The sequence below is a fragment of the Eptatretus burgeri genome, chromosome 3 (genome assembly GCF_056783735.1).
Source record: "Eptatretus burgeri isolate ZD-2024b chromosome 3, Ebu_testis_v1, whole genome shotgun sequence".
NCBI classification, from domain to species: Eukaryota; Metazoa; Chordata; class Myxini; order Myxiniformes; family Myxinidae; genus Eptatretus; species Eptatretus burgeri.
Window position 1 is genome coordinate 34452586 of NC_140963.1, and position 23857 is coordinate 34476442.

General features: G+C 44.2%; 1 protein-coding gene across 1 annotated transcript in view; it reads left to right on the forward strand.

The window, feature by feature from the left end:
* Positions 1 to 12426: 12426 nt before the first annotated feature.
* Positions 12427 to 23857, forward strand: part of LOC147029657 (diamine oxidase [copper-containing]-like) — a 37769-nt gene continuing 26338 nt past the window's right edge. Inside the window, exon 1 of the mRNA XM_085872869.1 lies at positions 12427 to 12580. The gene's annotated coding sequence lies outside the window, so the exon portion shown is untranslated. The remainder of the gene's footprint in view (positions 12581 to 23857) is intronic.

The following is a 23857-nucleotide window of genomic DNA, read 5'->3' on the forward strand; positions in this document are numbered from 1 at the left end:
CAGCAAGCTCTCCCCCTTGTCAGGAGAAAAGGACACAGAGTCCAGGGACAGTTGGGTGTGACTGGGTAAGGTGGATAGAGAAAGCGATGGGTTTTGAACACACGATTTAGCTGCAAACACCGAGTTTAGGCAATCAGCCTTTTCACGTGAGGTATCAGCAGTGCGGCCATTTGAGGTAAGGGAGGGGATGGAGGGAGAACATACACCAGAAACAGATTTGATTAGATGCCACCAGGATTTTGAGGAGGGAGAGAGGTTTGAAAGTTCAGACTTGAGCTTAGAAAGATGTTGTTTTCTGGCTCTTCTGAGGGTAGATACACACTTGTTCCAAGCTTTATGGAATGAACTAAGATTACCCTCAGTTGGGTTTGCTTTCCATGAGGCAAAGGCAAGTTGTTTCAGGACAACCTTACTGCTTCGCCACAAGCTTCAGTGAACCAAGGGTAGGAGGAAGGGTAGGACAACTGAAGATGAGAGGGGATAAATCTGTGCATGAGGGCGAGCAAGTTTCTTTGAAAGAATTCCCAGGATGAGTTGATGTTGGAGAAAGTAGCGATAGGAGACCAATCTATAAGTTTGATGGCTGCTTGGAGACCCTGCCAGTCGGCTTGAGTGAAATGCCAGACTCGACGGCAGTGAGGTGGTTCTCTGATAAGAGCCAGAGCGATGTCCACTTTGATAAGGACGTGGTCAGAAGAACTGATTGGAGTGGGAGAAGAGCAGCAGGCATTGTCAGGGAAATTTGTCAAAATCAGATCCAGAAGAGATGGCTCTCCTGAGGGGAGATACACACTTGTTCCAAGCTTTATGGAATGAACTAAGATTACCCTCAGTTGGGTTTGCTGTGATTGGTTGTGTGATTGTGATTGTGATTGAGTGCGAGTGTGACCTCAATTGGGTGACCTCAGAAGAGTGTGATTGGTTGAGATCCGGGTCGGGAAGTTGACCGATTGAGTCAGTCCCAATGTGTCACAGAAAGCTTTTGCTGAAGTGCAATGAGAGGTGAGAGAGGTACCCACACCGAGCCAACTGGCATGATGACAATTGAAGTGGCCACATATGAGGAAGAGAGAGTTTGGATGGGAAGATAGAAGTTGGTCCATGTTTTCGGATAGTGAGGTGTCGATGGAGTCATCACTGTTCGGTGGACGGTACAGTACACATATAAACATGAGGTGGGAGTGGAGGGGAAGCCGTAGCCAGAGGTATTCCTGGGGGTGTGGGGGAGTGAGAGCAGTGCATGGAGAGTGAGGAATAGAATCTTTGCTGAAGAGAGCAACTCCTTCACCAGGACGAGGCTCAGGTCTGTCATACCGGAGGAGGGAGTAACCAGGGAGAGATACTTGGGAGTCAAACACGTCTTGGGGGAGGAAAGTTTCTGTTCGGCAGATTATGTCTGGTTTGTCAGTGGCAACCTACATGGAAAGATCTGAAAGGTTTGAGCGAAGGTCCCGGATATTTGAGGTCCACACTGTTAATGAAGAGGGAAAGGAGGAGGCTTTGGGTGCAGGGGGTGGGAGGGGAGCGGGAGGGTAGGACAAGGGACGAGGGGGGGAGGTTAGGAGGGTAGTTGAAAGAGTGTGGGGGGTTGCAGAATAGCTAGGGGAGGGGGCCGGATGAGGAGGAGAAAAGGCTCTGTGGTACTGGGGGAGAGGGGGGACAAGAGAGGGGAAGAAGGCAGTTGAGGATTTGAGGAGGTGGAGTGAAGAGATGGAAGTGAGAGGGTAGTGGAAGGAGGCAGCTTTGTGAATGAGAGGGGGGACAACTTTGAGAAGGATGAGTGAGGGGGTGAATGGTGGGAGAAAGGTGAGGGGGGAGTTTTTGAGGGAGGTGAGAGGGAGGCTTGGAGGGGGTAGAGTGTGATGGTTGCTTTGAGAGTGAGGGGTGAGAGGGGTGAGTTGGCTCTGAAATTGGATAAAAGAATGGTTGATGGAAAGGAAACATTCATAGCAAACTGGGGTTTTTTTAAGTTTTAGGTCAGAGATGTGATTAAACACATTTCTTGATGGATGCAATAAAGGTGAATTCAGAGAATGGAGAGAAGAAATGTTGTAACAGTTGGATTGTTTTGGCAAGGTATGAAGAAGAGGTCGAATTGAGAGCAGTCTGTTTAAATAGTAGAAGAGGAGTGCATTATGATACAGTAAAGAGGACCACACATGTGAAAGAGGAAGATGAAGCATGATAAGAGATCGTTTTAATTATTAATATTATTATTTGAGAGAGTTTTCATCAGATTAGGTCATGGAAGTGTTGTAGAAAAAATCGTGAGGTGAATGATGAATTTGGATCGATAAATGCAGGGGTCTAAACAGGTCACGTGGTTACGGGAGAAGCACTTGGCTCTGGGAGGTGTATCATCAAAAGTGAAATTATTCATTTTAAATAAGGATTGCGTAACATTTGGAAAAGGGAAGGTTGAAGTAAAATCGTGGAAGTGTGTGGTGAATTTGGACGGTAAACGCAGTGTGAATCTGCTGGGTCGACGAAAAAGTACCGGGGGGAGAGAGAGAGAGAGAGAGAGAGAGAGAGAGAGAGAGAGAGAGAGAGAGAGAGAGAGAGAGAGAGAGAGAGAGAGAGAGAGAGAGAGAGAGAGACACAGACACAGACACAGACACAGACACAGACACAGACACAGACACAGACACAGACACAGACACAGACACAGACACAGACACAGACACAGACACAGACACAGACACATGGTTACAGAAGGTGTAAAGATCGAAAGGATACAAGGAAGATTATTATTTTTGAAGAGGGCAACCTTGTCTAATTCCTCGCTGAACTGGAAAAGGTGAACACAAACTGTTATTAATGTTTAGTAGACTGGAATTATTGTGATACAGCAACTTAATGCAGGAAATAAAGAAAGATCCAAACCCAAACCCATTTAAAACTTTAAATAAATATGAATGGTCAACGTTATCGAAAGCTTTTTCTTTATCGAGAAAAATCAGCCCAGCATTCACGTTCTGACAATGGCAAATCGAAATCAAATCACAAATAGAAAATATATTCTTAAATATTGATCGACCAGGAATGCAATAGGACTGGTCAGGAGTTACAATGTGTCCTATTATAACTTTTAAATGATTGGCAAGTAATTTGGACAGGATTTTATAATCAGCAGAAAGTGAAGAGATTGGGCGCCAGTTCTCAACAAGTTGAAGGTCACCTTTTTTGGGGATTAGTGAGACCATAGCACGTCTGCAGCTCAAAGGAAGTTCACCAGCTTGTATGCTTTCTTGAAAGACTGTTAATAGACATGGTCCCAGCAGATCCCAGAAGCGCTGTAGAATTCTACTGGCAACCCGTCTAACCCAGGTGCTTTGCTGGTGGGCAAGGTTTTTAAAACACTTGTAAGTTCATCAAAGGTTATTTCACCTTCAACAGTCAATTTCTGTGTTTCAGTAAGTGCAGGTAAGGAAGTAGTAAAATGATGCGTGTGGTTTAACGAAGCATGCTTGGCAGAATAGAGGTTTGAAAAATAATTTTTAACAGTGAGTTTAATATTACTCGGATCAGTCAGCATCTTTCCATCAGCAGAAAGCAAGGATAATATTTGTTTCTGATTTTTGGAAGTTGTTTCCAACTTGAAGAAGAAACTACTGGGAGTGTTTAGTTGCTGGAGGTGAATCATTCTCATTCGAAGGAGTGCACCTTTTGCTTTTTCGACCAATAACTCGTTCAGAAGAGCTTTCTTTTCATGCAACATTTGCTGCTGTCTATTGTCAGTAGAGGAGGGCACTGTGTTTTGCAAGTTTAGAATTTGTGTCTTCACTAATTCGATGTCAATGTCACGATTCAGAGTACTGTGTCGTGAGAAGTTTTGACAGAAAACTCCAATTTGAACTTTGGTATTGACCCACCACTGACGTTGACAAGAGAAACTCTGATTGATCGTGATGTAATGTGCCCAAAAGGTTTTAAAGGAAGTAACAAATAAATCATTTTGAAGAAGTGCTGTGTTAAACTTCCAATAAGGGCTCCCCTTCTTAATTAGTGGCAATTGAAACTGCATAACAACAACATGGTGATCAGAGAACCCAGATGGGAGAATTGAGGTGTTTCAGACAAGGTTAAGAAAATGATTGGAAACGTAGAATTTATCAAGTCGAGCTGAAGACACTCGATTGTTAGAACAGCAACACCAGGTAAATTGTTGTTGCGTCGGATGTTGCAGTCGCCAAATGACAGTCAACTTGAATTTTGAAATGGAGCGAGCAAGAGCTCTCGTACTGGCTGTATGTGGCTCAGGGCCATTCCTATCAAGAGGGGCGTTTAGTGTACAATTAAAATCACCTCCGAGACATAGAAAGTGGTCAGGGAGGGGGGGGATATTAGCAAGAAATGATTTAAGACAATCAAAAAAAGAAGATCTTTCAGGATTTGTGCTGGGAGCATATAGATTGACAATGGTGAAAAGCTGCTGACGAATGGAAAATGTCAGGGAAGCTAAATGTCCTTTTACAATTTCTTGGAAGGAGACTAAAGTTAAAGGAAGTGTTTGCTGAAAGTAGATGGCTATCCCGGCAATCGGACTTGAAAGACTGCTAAAGAACCAATTTCCTTTAAGAAATAATTCCCATTTAGCTGAAGAAGAGTCAGTGGAATGAGTTTCTTGTAATAATAAGATATCAAACTTGTTGCACTCGATTAATTGTTTAACTTGCACTTTACAGAGAGAATTATGACCACCATTGATATTTAAGCTTGCAATGGATATTTTCATCGAAGGTATGAAGAGGGGAAAGGACAGAGGTCATCAGGTAGAACAGCATCAACCATGATTTTTGAGTTCGTTCCGAGCACGACTTAAAAAATTTCCTCAAACGATGACATTGAGGGTCGGTAAGATTGTGTCGATCAGGTCTGGAAATCATTATTCGGGTCACTTGAATAAAGTCTTCTAGAACTGGAAAATTGTCTTTAATTTTGACATTCTTTTTTCGAAAACTTTTGTGCAAGAAGGTGTGAATAGTATCTGGGGAAATTGAAGAAGCGTCTTCGAGCTTTAGAGAAGAAGTATCGCTACCCGCATCACTTGAAACAGACACAGAAGAAGATGTCCCATCAGACTCATATCCTCCCATACTATCTGCGGCAATACCCTGCTGTTCTTTAGCAGTGACTTGATTAGATATCACAGGCACGGCTGCCTCCAAATTACAATCAATCTGTACATCCGGTGTGGTGATTTTGACTGGGGTAACTGTACATGGAAGGAGGTTCCATCAATTTGACCAGGGACCTCAGATTCGTCAGGCACGGTGGGAGTACCAGTTTTGTCAGTTCGGTTAGGTGTTTTAGTATTATCATGACATTCGTAACACTGCTCTACGTTATGGGGAGAGGCCCCCTTTTGTGAAGCGGTACATTCTAGGGGGTCAGGAATACAGTCTTTCGATATTAATGATTTGGTATCTACTCCATCATCATTAATATTATTATTGAGTAAAACATTCGATTTTTCCTCTTCCTCTAACAAGGCAAATTGGTTGGAAAGTGAGATTTCAGTGCCATTTATGCTCGTGTTGGTTGGTCGTTTCCCGGAGGGTGATACGTTTCTGACAACAGACTTGCGTTTTTTAACTAGAAACAGTTACGAACCCCTCGTTTGTGGTGTCCATCTGTTCATTACAAGTGCTTGTGTCAACTCGTTCAATTACGAAAGGCCTATCTTGTTTATTTGTTGAAAGGGAAGCTGCAACATTCGACTGAAGCTCAACGTTATTTACTGAGTTGGTGATATTAATATTAAGGCAAGGATCGTCACCAACAGAATCAGTAACTTTGGGAAGAGGATCGTTATGAGCACAGTCAGTGACATTGGAGGCAGAGACCTTATGAGCAGTGTCAGTAATGCTGGGGAGGGGATCGTTACCGACGGAGTCATAACATTGGGGGGAGGATGATCATTTCGGGTGAAAGTGATAGCATTAGTTTGAAAATCATTACTCGGAGCATTGAGGGAAAGTTGTTTTTGACTGAGTGGACAGAACTGTTTCATATGTCCAATCGCTCCACAACCAAAACACTTTAGGGTATCGGTAGAGACATATACTTGATAGTTATGACCATTTGAAGTGAACTTCATAATAACGTTAAGTGAACCATATTCTTTTTTAAGTACCATGAATACTTGTCTGCGGAAGCTCATGACATGGCTTACCCGTTTGTCTTTAAAGCCGACAGGGAGCATTATTAATGGAGACACACAATCACCATAGCGCTGCAAGGCTGAAAGTATTAAGTCATTCTTTAGGAACGGTGGGAGATTACCAATTACTACCCTTTGTGCACAAGAGTCAAGGGGGTATGCCATTACAAATGTCCCAGAGTCAAGGGCCAAGCCTTGTTCAACAATTGGAACAACGAACGCTTCATCAGATACAAAAATGATCACACGCTTATTCATACGTGAAGCAGCATGTACCTTTTCAAAACCGATTATGTTCCCGATTGCCATGACAATCACTTCCACCGTAACACCTTCCGGTGGAGAGCAAGCTTTACCGTGTTTACGTGATAAATGCTCGAATGCAGCATATTGCTGTGAATGAGCAGCCGCCATGTTTAAGTACACGGGGCCCAACCTCCTCCCTACCTCGGGAAAAGGGAGTCAACAAGGCACTCCAACTTCCTCTGACTTTGGGAAAGAGGGAGTTAACAAAAACGAACTTAAAAGAAGATAACAAAATAAATTAAAATAAAACAGGTTTAAAGCAGAGAGCAAAACCTCAAAGCAAAATCTATCCTTAACCTTAATGGGTCGGCCATGCCCAAAGGGAGGGCCAGCTCTCTCTCTCTCTCTCTCTCTCTCTCTCTCTCTCTCTCTCTCTCTCTCTCTCTCTCTCTCTCTCTCTCTCTCTCTCTCTCTCTCTCTCTCTCTCTCTCTCTCTCTCTCTCTCTCTCTCTCTCTCTCTCTCAACGATAACAGAGGAGAAAAACCATGAATAAAACCACCACAGAACACAACAGGAAAGAAAAGGGGAAGAGGGAGGGGGAGGGAAGGGACGAAAATGACACTGAAAACTCACCACAACACAGAGCAGCAGCCCACGGCGGCCATGACACCACGCCCAGAAAACAAACGACCAGCAGGAGAGAGAGGGAGAGAGAGAGAGAGAGAGAGAGAGAGAGAGAGAGAGAGAGAGAGAGAGAGAGAGAGAGAGAGAGAGAGAGAGGAGGAGGGAGAGAGACAGAGGGGAGAGAGAGACAGAGGAGGGAGAGAGACAGACGAGGGAGGGGAGACAGACGAGGGAGGGGAGACAGACGAGGGAGGGGAGTGAGAGGGGAGGCTGATAGAGGAGGGACAGGAGAGAGGAGGGAGGGAGGGGAGAGAGAGGAGGGGAGAGAGAGGAGGGAGGGGAGAGAGAGGAGGAAGAGAGGAGGGACAGGAGAGAGAGGAGGGAGGGGAGAGAAAGGAGAGGGAGGGAGGTGAGAAAGAGGAGAAGGGAGGGAGGAGAGAGAGAGAGAGAAGGAAGGGAGAAGAGGGAGGGAGAGGAGGGAGAGGAGAGAGAGATTGGAGGAGGGGAGAGAGAGAGGAGAGAGAGGGGAGGGAGGAGAGAGAGAGAGGAGGGGGGAGAGAGAGGAGGGGGGAGAGAGAGTTGGGAGAGAGAAGAGAGAGGAGGGAGGGAGAGGATGGAGGGAGAGGATGCTGGGAAGGGCGTGGTGGGGAAGGAAGGGAACTTCGCCATTCTTCCGATTGATGGTTTGATGAAACTTTTGTGTGCCCTTTGTTTTTTTCCAGCAAACTGGTCAATATTCTCGTCAAAATTAATCGAGTCAAAATATTCTTTCTCGATGGACAGAATGGCTAAGTTTGTCAAGCTATCCTGTATCTTTGTTGACCGTAAACAACTTTTAACGAGATTCAGCTTGCTAAAAGATCATTCGCAGCTGGCAACAAAAACAGGCATCATCAGTTGAATTTGCAATTCTGTACAGTATATAAGTTTTTGGAAATATCTTTTCTGGAGTTCCTGGTAGGCAAGCCTCTGAATTCCGTCAGGTCTTTCAGTAATTTGCTGTAGTCCTGGATTTAATGGACCAGTCTGTCCAAGGCGAGATTAATTACTCTGCCTATTTCCACAAGAATTACTCCTGATTCAGTCACTTCCTCACCAGGCATTCTTCACCGACACCTGATGCGTTTTTCAGTGAATGTTCCATGTTTCTGCAATCTCAAGTCCCTTGTGGATTGAACTTTGACATAGTTAGGAGCATTCACCTACAAAGTGCTCCATCTGGGCATTCTGGTCAGCTGCTGCTTCTTGCAGATTTACTTTGAAAACAAAAAAAACTTCACAACTTGGTCTGTGAATCGTGGCCCCTTACCAAAGTGAAGGTGGATACTTTGAGCCCACCCTGGAAGGACTCCATTCCACATTCTGAAACCCCATATGTACACACACACACACACACACACACACACACACACACACACACACACACACACACACACACACACACACACACACACACACACACACACACACACACACACACACACACACACACACACACACACACACAGTGTTTCAAAACAGTGATGCAAATTCAAATGTTTATTTACAAAGGAACAGAAACCTCAGGAATGTGAACCAAGCATTTATTGAAAGCTTATGACATGTTATTTTCTATCATTGATTGCTATTGTAATAAGTCACTGCTGGAGTTAGTGAGAGCCCAAGATATGAAATTGGCATTTATGCAAAATCCTTGTAATTGACGTTTTCAATGTGTGCCCCTCCGAGGTTCAGACAGGCATTGATCCCTGACTCCAAAGTTCTGTCCAACTTTCCTGTAGATCTCGTGTGTCACTGCCTGGACGTAGTCTGACACGTCCTGCTTCAGGTCATCCAGTGTGGCAGGGTGGTTGGTGTAGACTCTGATGAGAGTCCTTAGCAGTCCCCCAGAACCAGTGATCCAGAGGGTTCAAGTCTGGGCTATGGGGTGCCCAGGGCAACGAGGTGGTTTCTGAAGAACTGCCGCAGAAAAGTGATGGTGTCACCAGCTGTCTGTGGGGGTGCACCATCCTGCACAAACCAGGTCATGCTGAGCTGGTTTGGGGTGACCTTTTGGGCTAGATCATTGTGGAACCTCTGGAGCACAGCCCAGTAGTATTCACCATTGATAGTCACTTTCCTGCTGATGTCATTCTCAAACCAGTATGGCCCTAGTGTTCCACATCTGGCATTGAAGGCACAGAAGCATGTCACCTTAGGCCCTTTCAGTGATCTCCTCAGGTGGTTCTGCCTCCCAGAAAATGTTGTTATTCCCACGCTTTCGAAAAAAAGCGGGAATATTGTGATTGTCTCCGCCGTCCGTATGTCCATCTGTCTTACCCTGTAACTCTTCCTACACCGTTTGAAATAGGAACTTGAAACTCTGGGACATAGTAGATATATGTATGGGGAAGTGCACAACACTTTCGGATTTTTGATATGACCCCAAGGGGCCGGGCCAGAGGGGTTGGGGTCATGGGGGTCGATTTTAAAAAAAAATTGTCTTATAGCTTTTTAAGTCAAACATATTCATGAGTTATACATTTAAAAACATATTTTTTTAAACACATGATGATCAGAGGGTGCTTGTGGGGTAGGGGTGCTTCGTGGATAGGGGGTCAAAATAGCTCCTCCTACACCGTTTGAGATAGGAACTTGAAACTTTTGGACATAGTAGATATATGTATGGGGAAGTGCACAACACTGTCGGATTTTTGATATGACCCCTCGGGGCCGGGCCAGAGGGGGTGGGGTCATGGTGGCTGATTTTTTTAAGTGTATTTACCATTGTACATGGTAAATTCTTTTATAAAAAAAAACTTACTTATGTGGCCCCCATGAGTGACAAACAGTCATAGGTTTTACTGTATTTATCTAATTGATTATGAATCATTATAATTAATATTATACACAGTTCATTCCTATGATTAAATTGATGCACAGTTCTATATTGCTGGACAATGTTAAATTAATGTTTCATGAAATGTTGACATGCTTGCAATGACTTCTGATTTAGTAAACATAGTAAGTCTTTGGTCATAAAGCACATCAAATAGAAAAGAATAGTCAATCTATTTTGCAAGATAAAATTTCACCGAGCGTTAATGGGACAAAGCAGTGCGCGCGGGAATATGCGATGATGTGCCATCGACAACGTAGTTCTAGTTGTGGTTGTTTATGGCACCGTTCAAGTGGAAATGGGCTTCATCACTGAATCAGATCAGGTTGATCCAGTTTGGGTACGGCTCCATCCTGTCACTGATTGAATTACACCTCTCAAGTTTCTTTCTCATGTCATCTTCACTCAGTTTATGTCCAATAGAGATGATGTATGGGAAATGCTTTAGTTCTTTAGTGAGAATATGCTGGACTGATGTTGGTTTGATGCATAGCTTCCGGGAGCTCCGGAGGTGGGACCTCTTGGGACTGTCCACTGCAGAATCACGCATGGCGTCGATGTTAGCTTGGCTCTTGGTTATTGATGCTGTCCTGCCACTGTTGCTCTTTCTCTGGTTGTGCACTGTACCCTTGTCCTCAAAATGTCACAATACGTTGAATGGCACAATTTGTGGGTCCATCACATGTTCTAAGGTCGTATTCCCAGCAGAACCTCTGGTGGGTGTCTGCATATAATTGTCTCACACCACAGAGCCACGACTTTTGTCTTCTGCTTCACTGTCAATGGCATAGTTGAGCTATGGAGCGAAAAATCCCAGGGAACAAATACCACAATAACATTGGAGATCATCAAATCAGTGTACCTGCTGCAAGACTCAAGGATGTGAGATGCTGTGTTCAACAGAAACAAGAGAAGTCTAAACGATACACAGCCACGTGTTTGGAAGCAAAATCTACCGCCTTTCAATGTGGTTCTTTCGTGCGAGTTCAGAAACCTGGACTTCATCAGAAAGGACAAAACAAGTATACCCAACCCCTCAAGATCAGTGAACAGAGAGGTCCTGCGACCTACACACCCTTTTATGGGAAAGTGTGGAATACAATTCATCAAGCACCTGAAATTGAGACCTCAAATGGACTTTCTGCTGGAAGTACGACAAGTTCTGAGGACTATAGAGCACATTGCCCTGTCCAACAAATGCCTCCAAGTTTTTGTTCCAGGTGTTGGTCGTGGGACGAGATATTGTCGAGCCCCTGAATGGACCAAGGACTTTGTCATGTGACATGCTTACTTTCTTTTTATTTTCTTTTTTTTGGGGCGGGGGGTTCATTACCAGTTGTTATTTTCACGAAAAAAGGAATATGTGGTATTGGGAGTTGCATGAATATTAATGAATGCATGATGAGCCAGAACTGACGAGGTGGAACCGAGAGTGACGTCAGCGGGCTGTCACATGTGGAACACAGACGTGATGAAAAGCAGATGAGTGAAGGATCCTTCGTGCGTCCTGCCTTTGCTGAAACACAACACATCACGAAACCCTGGCAGAAATCAAAATAAATAAATAAATCAAGAAACAAAATCAACAAGCCGGTAGGCGACATGGGTGGTCGCTAGACTAAGGCGAATTTTAAATATGTAGATAAGAGAACACATCAGATGGCATTTTTGCCGTTCCTTGTTCCATATAGGAACATGACGAGCAACTGTCCATTCATCATTTGTGTTCGATTCCCTAACCCTACGTTAGGGAGTCCCAACACGAACACGAACGATGAAATCCCAACGTTGGGGTGAAAGCATATAGTAATATAATTGCATACTAGTCATACAGTTTTTGATGGATCGGGCTGAAATTTTTTGACAAAGAGGTTGATTGTAAGTGCGCATAAAAGCGCGGAAGCCGATTTTTTATTTTCGAAAAAAAAAATTTTTTTTCGGATTTTTTTTCAAAAAATTCAAAGTCCCGTTGCTAGGCAACGGTGGCGTCCATTACATACTGACAGACGGAAAACCTGAGACCAAGGGTTGTCTGGCGACCACCCAAAAAACAAAGAAATGCCAGCAAGTCAAAGTTGTATCAATCTTTTGGAAACACCCTGTACATACATATTAATGAGGGTGGTAGATTTTTAATGACTTCTTTTTCTCGGGGATATGTTCGGCACTTACAGTTTCGCCGTCTCCCGTGGGATCGATTCCAGACCCGACTTTGAATTCAGGTGTTTCTCAAGCAGGGCGTTGCATCACGAAGCATGCCGTCCTTCGGGATGGACAGGTGAGGCAGGTGTGCCGTCCGTCTGTCGGCATCGGTTTGTGGACATTAAAGTTGCCACGGTGTCTTTGTGAAGAGGAGGTTAACGATCTCCAATACCCGCCTGGGATGAACTCCGAAAATTCCCGCTCCAACGTGCGTCACGAGGGGCGTGGTCGCACAGACCTCAGCGTCACAGACGGACTCCGAGAAAATGTAATTATTAGCAACACGTGCAACAAACGGAAGAAGAAGAAGAAGAAAAGCATGAGAAGAAGGACGAGAAGAAGCACCAGGAGGGGAGGGGGGAGGAACAGGGGGAGGAGGAGGAGGAACAACAACAACAAGAAGAAGAAAAAAAAAAAGTGGGTGTCGGCAAAAGAAACCAACAAAGGAGCCAGAAAATTTGTGCGGGTAAGTCCTTTCATTTTGTCCTCGTCTTTCCACTTCACGTCTGAGATCCTCTTTTATAAACAGACAAGGCACAAAGTTTTTTGAAAAATTCCTTTTATCTCATTCGTGAATCATCACACGTGTCTCGACTTGGTATATTGAGGAGACTTGTGTGCACAGGGAATAAGGAGGGACGTGTGCTGGATGCACGAAGTAAATTCGGAAACCCTTGGATATGGAGATTATTACAAAGACCATCAAGGTTGCGCAATCTTGCCAACATCTTGGTTGGTGGTCGTATGGCAGCTTAGCTGCCGGGGTAGCTATCTTTTCTTGAAGCGCGGCTGTGTCGTTGATGCAGTGCCCCTCTACCGGTACACACACTGGAACTGGTACTCATTTCACCGACCTCGGAAGGATGACGGGCTGAGTCAACCCCCTGGTGTATTAATTCAGCGGCCGACGGGGCTTGAACTCAAGACCCAAGGATCCCAAGCTGCCACCCTAACCACTGAGTCAACCCCCTGGTGCATTAATTCAGCGGCCGACGGCGCTTGAACTCAAGACCCAAGGATCCCAAGCTGCCACCCTAACCACTGAGTCAACCCCCTGGTGCATTAATTCAGCGGCCGACGGGGCTTGAACTCAAGACCCAAGGATCCCAAGCTGCCACCCTAACCACTGAGTCAACCTCCTGGTGTATTAATTCAGCGGCCGACGGGGCTTGAACTCAGGACCCAAGGATCCCAAGCTGCTACCCGAAACCACTGAGCCAACACCAGGCTCATAACATCTTGGTTCTTCACCCAGGGTCGGATTTAGGGGCAGGCGAGCGTCTGGGGTCCTGGTTTCGAGGAGTCTTCGGCTGCCGGGATTGGGGTTTTCTTACCACCGAGCTGTTAATAACATGACGAGGACATTTGGCAGGAAACCATTCGGCTCATCATGACTGACTGGGGGGGGGGGGGGGTTGGGGAGAAATGGGGATGAAAAATGTGGCAGGCTCAGGGGTGTTTAGGGGTGGTTTGTGTTCACAAGCAGGTCACCAACAGAACATCCCTGCACAGCATTTGGGATTTGAACCACGGATCACAAAACGAGGAGGCACGTGCTCAGATGAGAGGACTAAACAGGCCAACCCAAAATATTATTGAGATGTCTTACATCATGGCAATCAGGGCAAGTGATCAAGAGATGGGGTGTGTTCCGTTAGCTAGTGGCTTGCTATTGCTTTCCAAACCAGTCGTTCGATATCAACCACTTTGGAAGCCTCTCGCCGAGTCGCTTGGCAAAAGGAGCAAGCGATTAGGAGACTTGATTTGTTATGTTAATAAAAAGCCTGATGTTGACTCAACGGTTAAGGTGGCTGGCTTAACATCTTGGAAACTTAGTCTTGAGTTTGAGCCCTTGCCGTGCCTTGAAATAACACCAGGTGGATTGATTCAGTTTGTTATCCTTCCAAGGACTCAGCAAAATGAGTACCAGTTTTTTCTGGAGACAGGGGGCACTGCATCAGCGGTACTGCCGTGCTCCCAGTAATGATGCAACCAGCAGCCATATGCTGCATACGAAATAATAATGATAATAATAACTAGAACTGCCACTTTATAACTGCTGACAGTGATCGGGTACCAAAACGTCCCACTTCAATACAGCCTCACTTTGATCGGACCCCCAAGCCCACAACTTATTCTTTATCAAATCAAATTCAAAATGTGTAGTTGATCATATCTTTAAAATTTCTCATTCATCAGATAACGTTTTTTCCCCCCATTGTGGATGCAAGAACATGTGACCAATTTTCAACCAATATTCCCTAAGCTGAGCCCATCATAGTAATAAAGAAAGTTAATTCTCTGAAACTGCATGAGCCTGGTGTTGGCGCAGTGGTTAGGGCAACGGCTTGGGATCCAAAAGGTCCTGAGTTCAAGCCCCATTGAGCCACTGAATTAATACACCAGGGGGTTGACTCAGCCTGTCATCCTTCCGAGGTCAGTGAAATGAGTATCAGTGTACTGGTGCGGTGTATACCCCGGTTAAAATAGGTGTACCATATCCCTGTGTCGTAAGAGGCGACCAGGGTTGCGTCAGGAAGGGCATCCGGCGTAAAACATGTGCCAAATCACGATGCGGCTCATACGGATGATCCGCTGTGGCGACCCCTAAAGGGAGCAGCCGAAAGAAGAAGAAGAATTCTCTGAAACTGCATAACCTATCCATTCGATACCTTAGGAATGTGATCCACCACCCTTAGTGCATATATTTTAATAATGATGATGTGGTGTGGCAGCCACATAAGTTTCAAAGATAGTATTAAAAATTATTCCTCTGAAACCGATTAACATATTGAAGCAAGACTTTGCAGTTATGATCCAATACCCTTCCTGCATGTAAGTTATTGCATCAGTGACTTGGTTTGGCAGCCACATCGGTTTCAAGGAAAATATTCTTTAAATTACATCTCGGAAACCGCTGCAGCGATCTATGCGAAACAGCAGTTCTGATTCACTACGCTTTCTCCGTCTAATGTAATAAGTTTCACATCGATCTGTTAAGCAGTTTCGGAGAAGAAGGTTTTTCAAAGTAATATGGCTGCTGATCCACGTGACCTATGACATCAATAATTTATGATCTGCCTGTGATTGCATGGGTGGAGGATCATGTGTGTGAAGTTTCGTATTGAATTAGTTTTTGTATCCAATATGGCTGCCAAACCACGTGACATATGACATTATCATTTACACACTATTTGCAGCAATTGTGTTTGATGATACTTGGAAAGTTTCACTTCGATGGAATAAGCGGTTCCAGAGAAAACATTATTTAATATTTCCCTTCAATCTAATATAGCTGCCAGACCATTAATTATTTGTGATCACCTTGGCATCCCCAAGGCTTGGGGAACATATATGTGAAGTTTCCCCTCGATCTTTCCAGCCGTTCTGGAGAGGAAGGTTTTTTTTTTAAGGTTTTGGGGTAAATCCAAGATGGCTGCCAAGCCATCTGACCGATCAATAATTATTCGTGATCACCCTGGCATCCCCAAGGCTTGGCAAAGTTTTTTTTTTTTTTTTTTTTTTTTTTTAAATTATTATTATTTTAAATGTCTGCGATATATCCCCACCATATTTCTGCAGGATGCTCAAGGTTCACCAACAACCTCCTTCTGGCAAAACTACCAAAATCACGAATTACTGCTCACCTTCGCTCTTTCATCCCTCTTTTTTTTCCTCGCCTTTGGAATAAACTCCCACACTCTTCAATCCCATTCTTCCCTCAAGGTCTTCAAAACAGCTGTTCACCACAACCTCTTATCTTCCCACATCCAAAACCTCAATGTTTTCTACTCCCGTTAATCCATCCCAAACCCACTTCCTTCAAATTCCCTGCTTTCCTTCCTGAAAGTCCCTGTAATGTCCATCTTGTATACCCCGTGTTCCCCGCCCCATCCCTCTCCCTTCCACAGATCTCCTAATGTCTCTGTTCCCCACTGTTGTCTCCTTCCCTCTCCCACCCCTCTTGTCTCATGCCTCTCTTGTTGTGCGTTGTGTGTTAGCTCTCATATGAGCCTCGTCAATATGTATAAAAAAACAAACAAACAAAAACGATATGGCTGCTGAACCACGTCACCGATGACATCATCAATTTTTTTCAGTAACCAATTTATCCTGAGATGATCCTCAAAAATGTTCATACTGATTTGATATAGCATTCTACATATGCAATTATGACTTCGTAATGAAGGCACCTATGAGATTTTTTTTTTTTTTAATCACACTTATTCTCCATAAGCATAGGACATTTTTTTCAATATTTTCCATGGAGCGGTTTTGGAGACACAGAGGTCCAAAGTTTTTGAGGTCCACCACATGACCTATGACATCATAATTATCATTAAAATAATTCCACATGAATCGTTGCACCAATGGTGAAAATTTCGTGCCAATCTGACAAGCGGTTGCAGAAAAAAAAAGAATTTAAAAGGGAATAAACTTGAAAAATACTGGCAGAATAATAATAATAATGATCCAGAATTATATATGAACAGAAGATAAACAATAGGTTACTCAGCCTGAAAGGCTTGGTACCCTAATAATCTTTATTGTCTCATTTCCAGGGAAATTCCTCTCCAGTGATGCAATAAATTCAAAACATCATGTAGAAATGTAAAACATCAAAAGAAATAAAAAAAAAAACAAGTAAAATATGGAAGATTGACTAAACAGCAAAATGCCAAAAAATGTAATTGAACACTCAAATGGCACAAGGTACAAATGACTTTTTGAAAATATTCTTCTTAGTAAGCATAGGACGAAAGTGCCACCCTCTTTACACCGTTTTCAGAAAGTGTTCACACCCTTTGACTTTTCCACATTTTGCTTTGTTACAGCTGAATTGATAATGTATAAAGTTTTAAAAAAAAAATGTCACCGATCGATACAAAATACCCCATAATGACAAAGTGAAAACGTGTTTTTGAAAATGACATGCAGAAATATCTCATTACCTCCGCCACCAAAGATGTTTGTCAGGTCTGGTCAGACTAGATCTGTGACTTGCTACAGGGACCATGTAAACCTGTACTAACCTGTTCCATGGTCGGGTTGTCGGCGACGAAATCGTCTCCCCCACCAAGTTTCTTGGTGAGGAGGGTGTATGATATGGACACCCAGCAGGATTAAAAACAAAACCTGTCAAAGGGCGGAGCAGCTCCGTATGAGGGTCATTCCATGTCAAATCATCAAAGAATCTGCCGTCATCTCTCAGATTTTTGTAAAACTTTGGGAACCAATTGGGACCCATGAAAAACGGCAAGAACTCAAATATTTTTGCAAACAGCCTCTTAATTAGTGAGGTACAGACTAACGAACTTTGGACTAATTAGCACGACGTCGCTAATTCAAATGGCCATATCTCTAAAAGTATAACACTGAGAGAGCTGGTTTTGGTGTCATTTTAAAGGTATAGTATTTTCATGCCTATGAATTTGTCTGGGCAACATTTTCCTACCTCCAACCACAAAAAAGTTATCACAAAATATAAACTTCAATCGTGAATCCCCAAAAAATGTATCCTTCAAATTTCCTCAAATTCATCCCAGAAGTACCTTGTGATGTCAAGAAGCTTCCACATAAGTTTTGTGATGGGCACTCCAATAGTTTCTGAGATATGAGCAATAATGTACATATAATACATTACAAATGCTGATTTTCGAACCTATATGTCATACGTACATGTACATTATTGCTCATATCTCAGAAACTATTGGAGTGCCAATCACAAAATTTATGTGGAAACTTCTTGACATCATAAGGTACCTCTGGGATGATTTTGAGGAAATTTGAAGGATACATTTTTTGGGGATTCACGATTGAAGTTTATATTTTGTGATAACTTTTTTGTGGTTGGAGGTAGGAAAATGTTGCCCAGACAAATTCATAGGGCATGAAAATACCTTTAAAATGACACCAAAACCAGCTCTCTAGGTGTTATACTTTTAGAGATATGGCCATTTGAATTTGCGACGTCATGCTAATTAGTCCAAAGTTCGTTAGTCTGTATCTCACTAATTAAGAGGCTGTTAGCAAAAATATTTGAGTTCTTGCCGTTTTTCATGGGTCCCAATTGGTTCCCAAAGTATTACAAAAATCTGAGAGATGACGGCAGATTCTTTGATGATTTGACATGGAATGACCCATGAGCCAACGGCTATCCATATCTCGTGACTGCGGATGTCCTCCTGCAGTTGGGTTACTTCTTATGAAGAGGTTGGTGGTAGTATTTGCACTCCGGCCACCGTAAAGCCTTCATTCCTCAAAACATTCCAGAAGCACAAAAAAAAAAAATCTGAAAACCCATTCCGTGGGAGTACATCCTGTGCAACTTCCCTTCACAGGGCAGCTCACCGGATGACGGGATTGGGGCAAAGCCTTTGGGAGCCCCAATATTTGATGATTGGAGGGAAACCACGGGAAACATTCCCGGGTCAGATTGTGGGCGAGTGTGCCGGGGTAGTGCTGAGGTGTCGTCCACCAGACAGTGGTCTCCTTGGGTTAACCTGAGGCAGCCGCTTCGGTTGGGTGCCTGGAATGTCCTATCCCTAAGAGAGGATGATCACCTGTCTCTGTTATCATCTGAGCTCAAGTGTTTGGACATCGGTATTGCAGCACTCTCTCAGGTTCAGAGACCGGATTGCGGCGAGATCATGGCGGGTGGTTACACCTCTTATTGGTCTGGTCGCTCTGATGGTTTCCATGCCCAAGGAGTTGCTGCAGCTTTGTCCAATAAGCTGATTTCAATGATAATTGAGGTAACACCGGTCAACCAGCGTATTACGAGACTAAGGATTTGTCACTCCTTTGGTGTCATTTCCCAGGTCTCTCGATATGCTCCAACTGATGCGAGTGATCTCACCGTGAAGGACGCATTCGACGCCATGCTCGAGTCTGTGGTTGATCGGTGCCCCAGGCGAGATACACTTCAAGTCTAGGGGGATTTCAATGCATCGACTGAAACTGATATGGATGGTTATGAGATGTGTGTTGGTTCCCATGGGTCTGGAACTGTGAACGAGAATAGCACTAAGGTCCTTGACCTTGCAGGAAGTCATGGACTTAGGGTGGCTGGTTCATGGTTTCAGCGCCCACAAGTCCAACGCTGGTGGTGTGGCAAAGGAGATTGACCATGTCCTCATTGATGGTCGCTGGAGGATGATCCAGAACTGCAGGGTCTACCGGAGTGCTCAGTTCCTCAATACTGACCACCGGCTTGTTGTAGCAACTCTTTAGTTGCACCTTAAATCCAGGAGAATGGTACCATCCCAGCCTTGGCTGGATGTTGGCAAGCTTAAGGATGAGAGGGTAGCTGAGGAGTTTGCGAACAAGCTGAGTGGAGATTTGGGGGGTCTCGGTGCTTTGCGAGATCCTGAAGAGTTGTGGAGTGCCTTCAAGACCACCGTCCTTGTTGTTGCCGGTAGATGTCTTGGAACTCATCAGAGGGTGAAAAAGAATTTTATCTCTCAAGGGACACTGGATACCATTGCCCAGAGTCACAGGGCCAGGCTGAATGGCAGAGGTGAACTGTTCAGGGAGCTGAGGCGTAAAACTGTACGTGCACTAAGGGTGGACAAGGAGGCCGATGTGTGAGGAATCTGTGAGGGGGTAGAGCATCACGTGGTCAAGTGATTGTCATCCTGCTTACAGGGGAATTCGCGCATTGCGTTCGCCCAAGTCCGTTACTCGGTGTACTGCATTTAGAGCAGATGGTGGTGGGCTCTTGATAGAGGAGTCCGAAGTAAAGGCCCGCTGGGCCGGTTACTTTGAGCGGTTGTACCAGGCTGATCCACCAGCTGTCGAGTTGGACGTCAGGGTTGTTACAATCCCTATTGCTGACCCTCCAATCAACTGTGGCCCACCTTCATTTGTGGAAACACAGGCTGCAGTGAACCAGTTGAAATGGGGTAAAGTTCCAGGGATCTGTGGCATCCATGCTGAACTTCTCAAGGCTGGTGGAAATGCTGCACTCGTGTCATTGCATGCAGTTCTGTGCTCTGCCTGAAACACAGACATCATCCCAACTGCCTGGAAGAGGGGCCTTGTTGTCCCTCTCTGGAAAGGGAAGGGTGATTGCCAAGACAGTAGCAACTAGCGAGAGGTGACGCTGCTCTAAGTGCCGGGCAAGGTTTTTGCTCGGATAATTCTCGATCAGGTTCGCCACCATATGCTGGAGCACCAGCGTCCAGAGCAGTCAGGTTTTACACCAAAGTGGTCAATGATTGACCATATCCTTGTTCTTTGAGTCCTCACCGAATGCAAACGAGAGTTTTGGCAGGGGCTGCTTGCAGCCTATGTTGATCTCTGCAAAGCGTTTGATTCAGTGAATTGGGATGCCCTCTGGAGAATTCTTGGTCTTCGTGGGGTGCCACCAAAACTAGTCGACCTAGTATCTGAACTATACTCTGGTACTGAGAGTGTTGTGAGATAATCTGGTACTGAGAGTGCTATGAGATGTGATACCATCTCTCACTTATTTCCAGTTGTTACTGGAGTTCGCCAGGGGTGTGTACTGGCACCCACACTATTCTGCACTTGGATGGACTGGATTCTGGAGAGGATGTTGGAGAGATCAAGCTGCGGTGCATCATTTGGGAATTTCAAGATCTCTGACCTTTATTTCGCAGATGATGCAGTCATCTTTGCGGAGACTGTGGATATCCTTTTGGGGACCCTCAAGTTGCTGAATGTGGAGTCGGAACCGCTGGGATTATGGATTTCCTGGGTCCAAACTAAGATCCAGGCTTTCATCGACATATTGGATGCTGCTATCCTGTCTCTACCTGTTTGTGGTGATTATATTGAGGTCATGGAGAGATTCACTTTCCTTGGCAGTGATATTCATGTCTTTGCTGGCTGTGAGCCAGAGGTCAATAGACGTCTGGGTCAGGCCTGGGGAGTCATGGATTCATTGGACCATGAGGTGTGGCGCTGTCAGGACCTGTTCGTGAGGATGGAAGTCCAAGTGTTCAGGTCCTTGGTGCTTCCAGTCCTGCTCTACGGATGTGAGACTTGGACTCTGACCCAGGATCTGAGATGGAGACTTAATTCCTTTGGTACCAGGTCTCTTCGGAGAATCCTTAGCTATTGCTGGTCAGATTTTGTATCCAACGAGCAGTTGCTGAGAGAGACTCAAATGAGATTTGTTACCTGCATCGTCCGTGAGCGTCAGCTGTGGCTGTAAGGACACGTGTTTCATTTTCCTGACGCTGATCCTGCTCACCAGATTCTCTCAGCGAGGGAGTCTCGTGAGTGGAGGAGACCAATGGGCCGACCATGTGCCTCGTGGTTGCAGCAGGTTGATCAGCATCTCAAGGAGATTGGGATGGGCCAGGCATCTGCCTGGTGGAAGGCCAGACGGAGGCCCCTGAAGTATCGACGGAAAGTGAACACAGCGATGTGCTGGGGGGCATGCTCCCATACCTGACCTGACCTGACCAAAGATGGAAAGAGGTTATGGTTTCACGTCTGTTTGTATGCAGGATATCTCACAAAGTTGTTTATGGATTCTGATGAAATTTGGTGGGCAGGTTGGATGAGCGACGAGGACGGAACTGATTAGATTTTGGTGAAGATTCGGATATAGCTAATATAATTTTTAAAAGTGATTCTTCACCATTGAGAGTCAGAAACAAAAACTATATAGCACAGTATCAAAAAAGTTGTGGACAGATTCGGACTTGTCTTGAATTGTGGACTTCCCTCCAGTGATATCTCTTATCTTGAATTTTCTTCTCCGAGAATTCATCCACTCCTGTTTCCCCAGCAACTTCTCTATCTCTTACAATTTGACAAATCACTTCCAATGGTATGGATTTTCGTCATGATTCTTTAGTGGAGGAAAAAAATATAAGAAGCTTGTGCCAATGTTGAATTTGAGGGACAACATGAAAACAGCAAACAACAAAAGCAGAATGCGGTTCCTTTCATGGTGAGTACATCAGCCATGTGCGTAGGACCTGTTCTTCATTTTGCAGGTCTTTGATGAACCAGTTCTTAGACATTCCTTGACTCACAGCCTTTGTCCCATATTCTACTTTGGGCGGGATTACATCTGCATTTTCGAAGGAGTGGATGTCTAGTTTCAACATCGCTTCCTTAAGAGGCTGTTCAATGCAGGCTCACTCAGCTGTTGAAAAATTGATGTAACAAACATCTTTGAAAATTAGAACCGCTGGTTAATGACTGTTCTCATCAGGATCAGTTTCTGAATCAGATTCAGGACTTTCAGCAATATAGGAATGAAAGAAACTTGCTGTATCTCATACTTATCTTCTTCATTCCCGCTTGATTCATCTGCATTCTTCCTTGGGGCATCCTCTTCCTCTACCTTTTCACCTTCCTTTTACTCCTTTTCATTCTCATTTGATTCGGGTGAATCAGGTCTCTTCTGTTTTCCATCTTCCTTCCTGGTCTTTTTGACTCCAGGGAAGGCAGCCAGGACTTTAGTTGATCTTTTTGCTTCTTTGCTGTCCTTAGTTTTATGTTTTCGATGCTATGCACCACCCACTTTCCCACCCATTTTCGATTGTTTTATTGTTTGATGAATTCCATACCATCCCATCTGCAATCGGAATGTGAGCACAGCCAATGAATGCTCCACTCATGTCAATCACAGCTGCTTTGGACGAGCATTGCTTTGAATCTCACTTGATTTCTGCATCGATTGCTGCAGTAAATACTGAATAAAGCTCCATCTAAAAATCGCTGGAGAACCCAGTCAAGTGAAATTTTATTTGAAAGTCGTCCCTTTTCTGTGAAAATTAAGTCAAAACTTTCCCTGAAAATTCAATCATCGGTGAAAACAAAATGTCTGTCATCACATGCACATGCATGACCTTTGGAGAAACTTTATTTTTACGGAGAAATGCCATCGAAATACAGATGAGATTCCAAAAAAAATAATCAAAAACATCAAAGAAAAAACACTTGAGGTGTTTTTGGCAATGTACTCATACACACTAACATGTCCACGCACTTTTTTTTTGTATACACTGTCGAGGCTCATATGAGAACTAACACACAGAATGTACAACAAGGGGAGCAGGAGATAAAGGGGTGGGAGAGGGAAGGAAAAAACAGGGGGGATGTCGAGGCCGAGGCCTACTACCTCAAGGAAAGAAAATCAAGCAAGTTCAAAAACCAGCCGTTTATTTCATAAAACAGAAAGACACTTCTCTGCACAGAAGGAAGACTTCAAACTCCCGATGGTATTGGGAGTTGAAGGCTTAAGGGTACAGAGCATTTCTGAGCGTTGATATACAGTTTTCACCAAGATATCAGATGGAACTTTGTGGACTCCAGATATGCCTCATACAATGGTATTAGTCTGTCAATAATGTCACATACAATGGTTTTGGTTTGTTAAAAGATGCTTCATACAATGGTTTACAATGGTTGGAGTTTGTTTTTCGATACAAGAAGAGGGGTGTGGGGAGGGATAAGAGAGAGTCATTGTTTCATTCTGCTGATGACATGATCACAGATCAAGAGTTCATTTAACAGAGTTCATCTGTACAAGCTCATATCACACAGTATGCATATTTTAGCTTTATCTGCATGCATGCCCATTAGCTTTACTCGTAAATCATTTCTAAACTAAGTTAATTTAATCATTTAAGAAAAGAACAAAATTAATTTTGCTTTTTACATGATTATAAATTCAATTTAATAATCCAGCTCCCACAGGGAACAGAGACATTAGGAGAACGCTGGAAAGGAGAGGGATGGGGCAAGGTAAACAAGA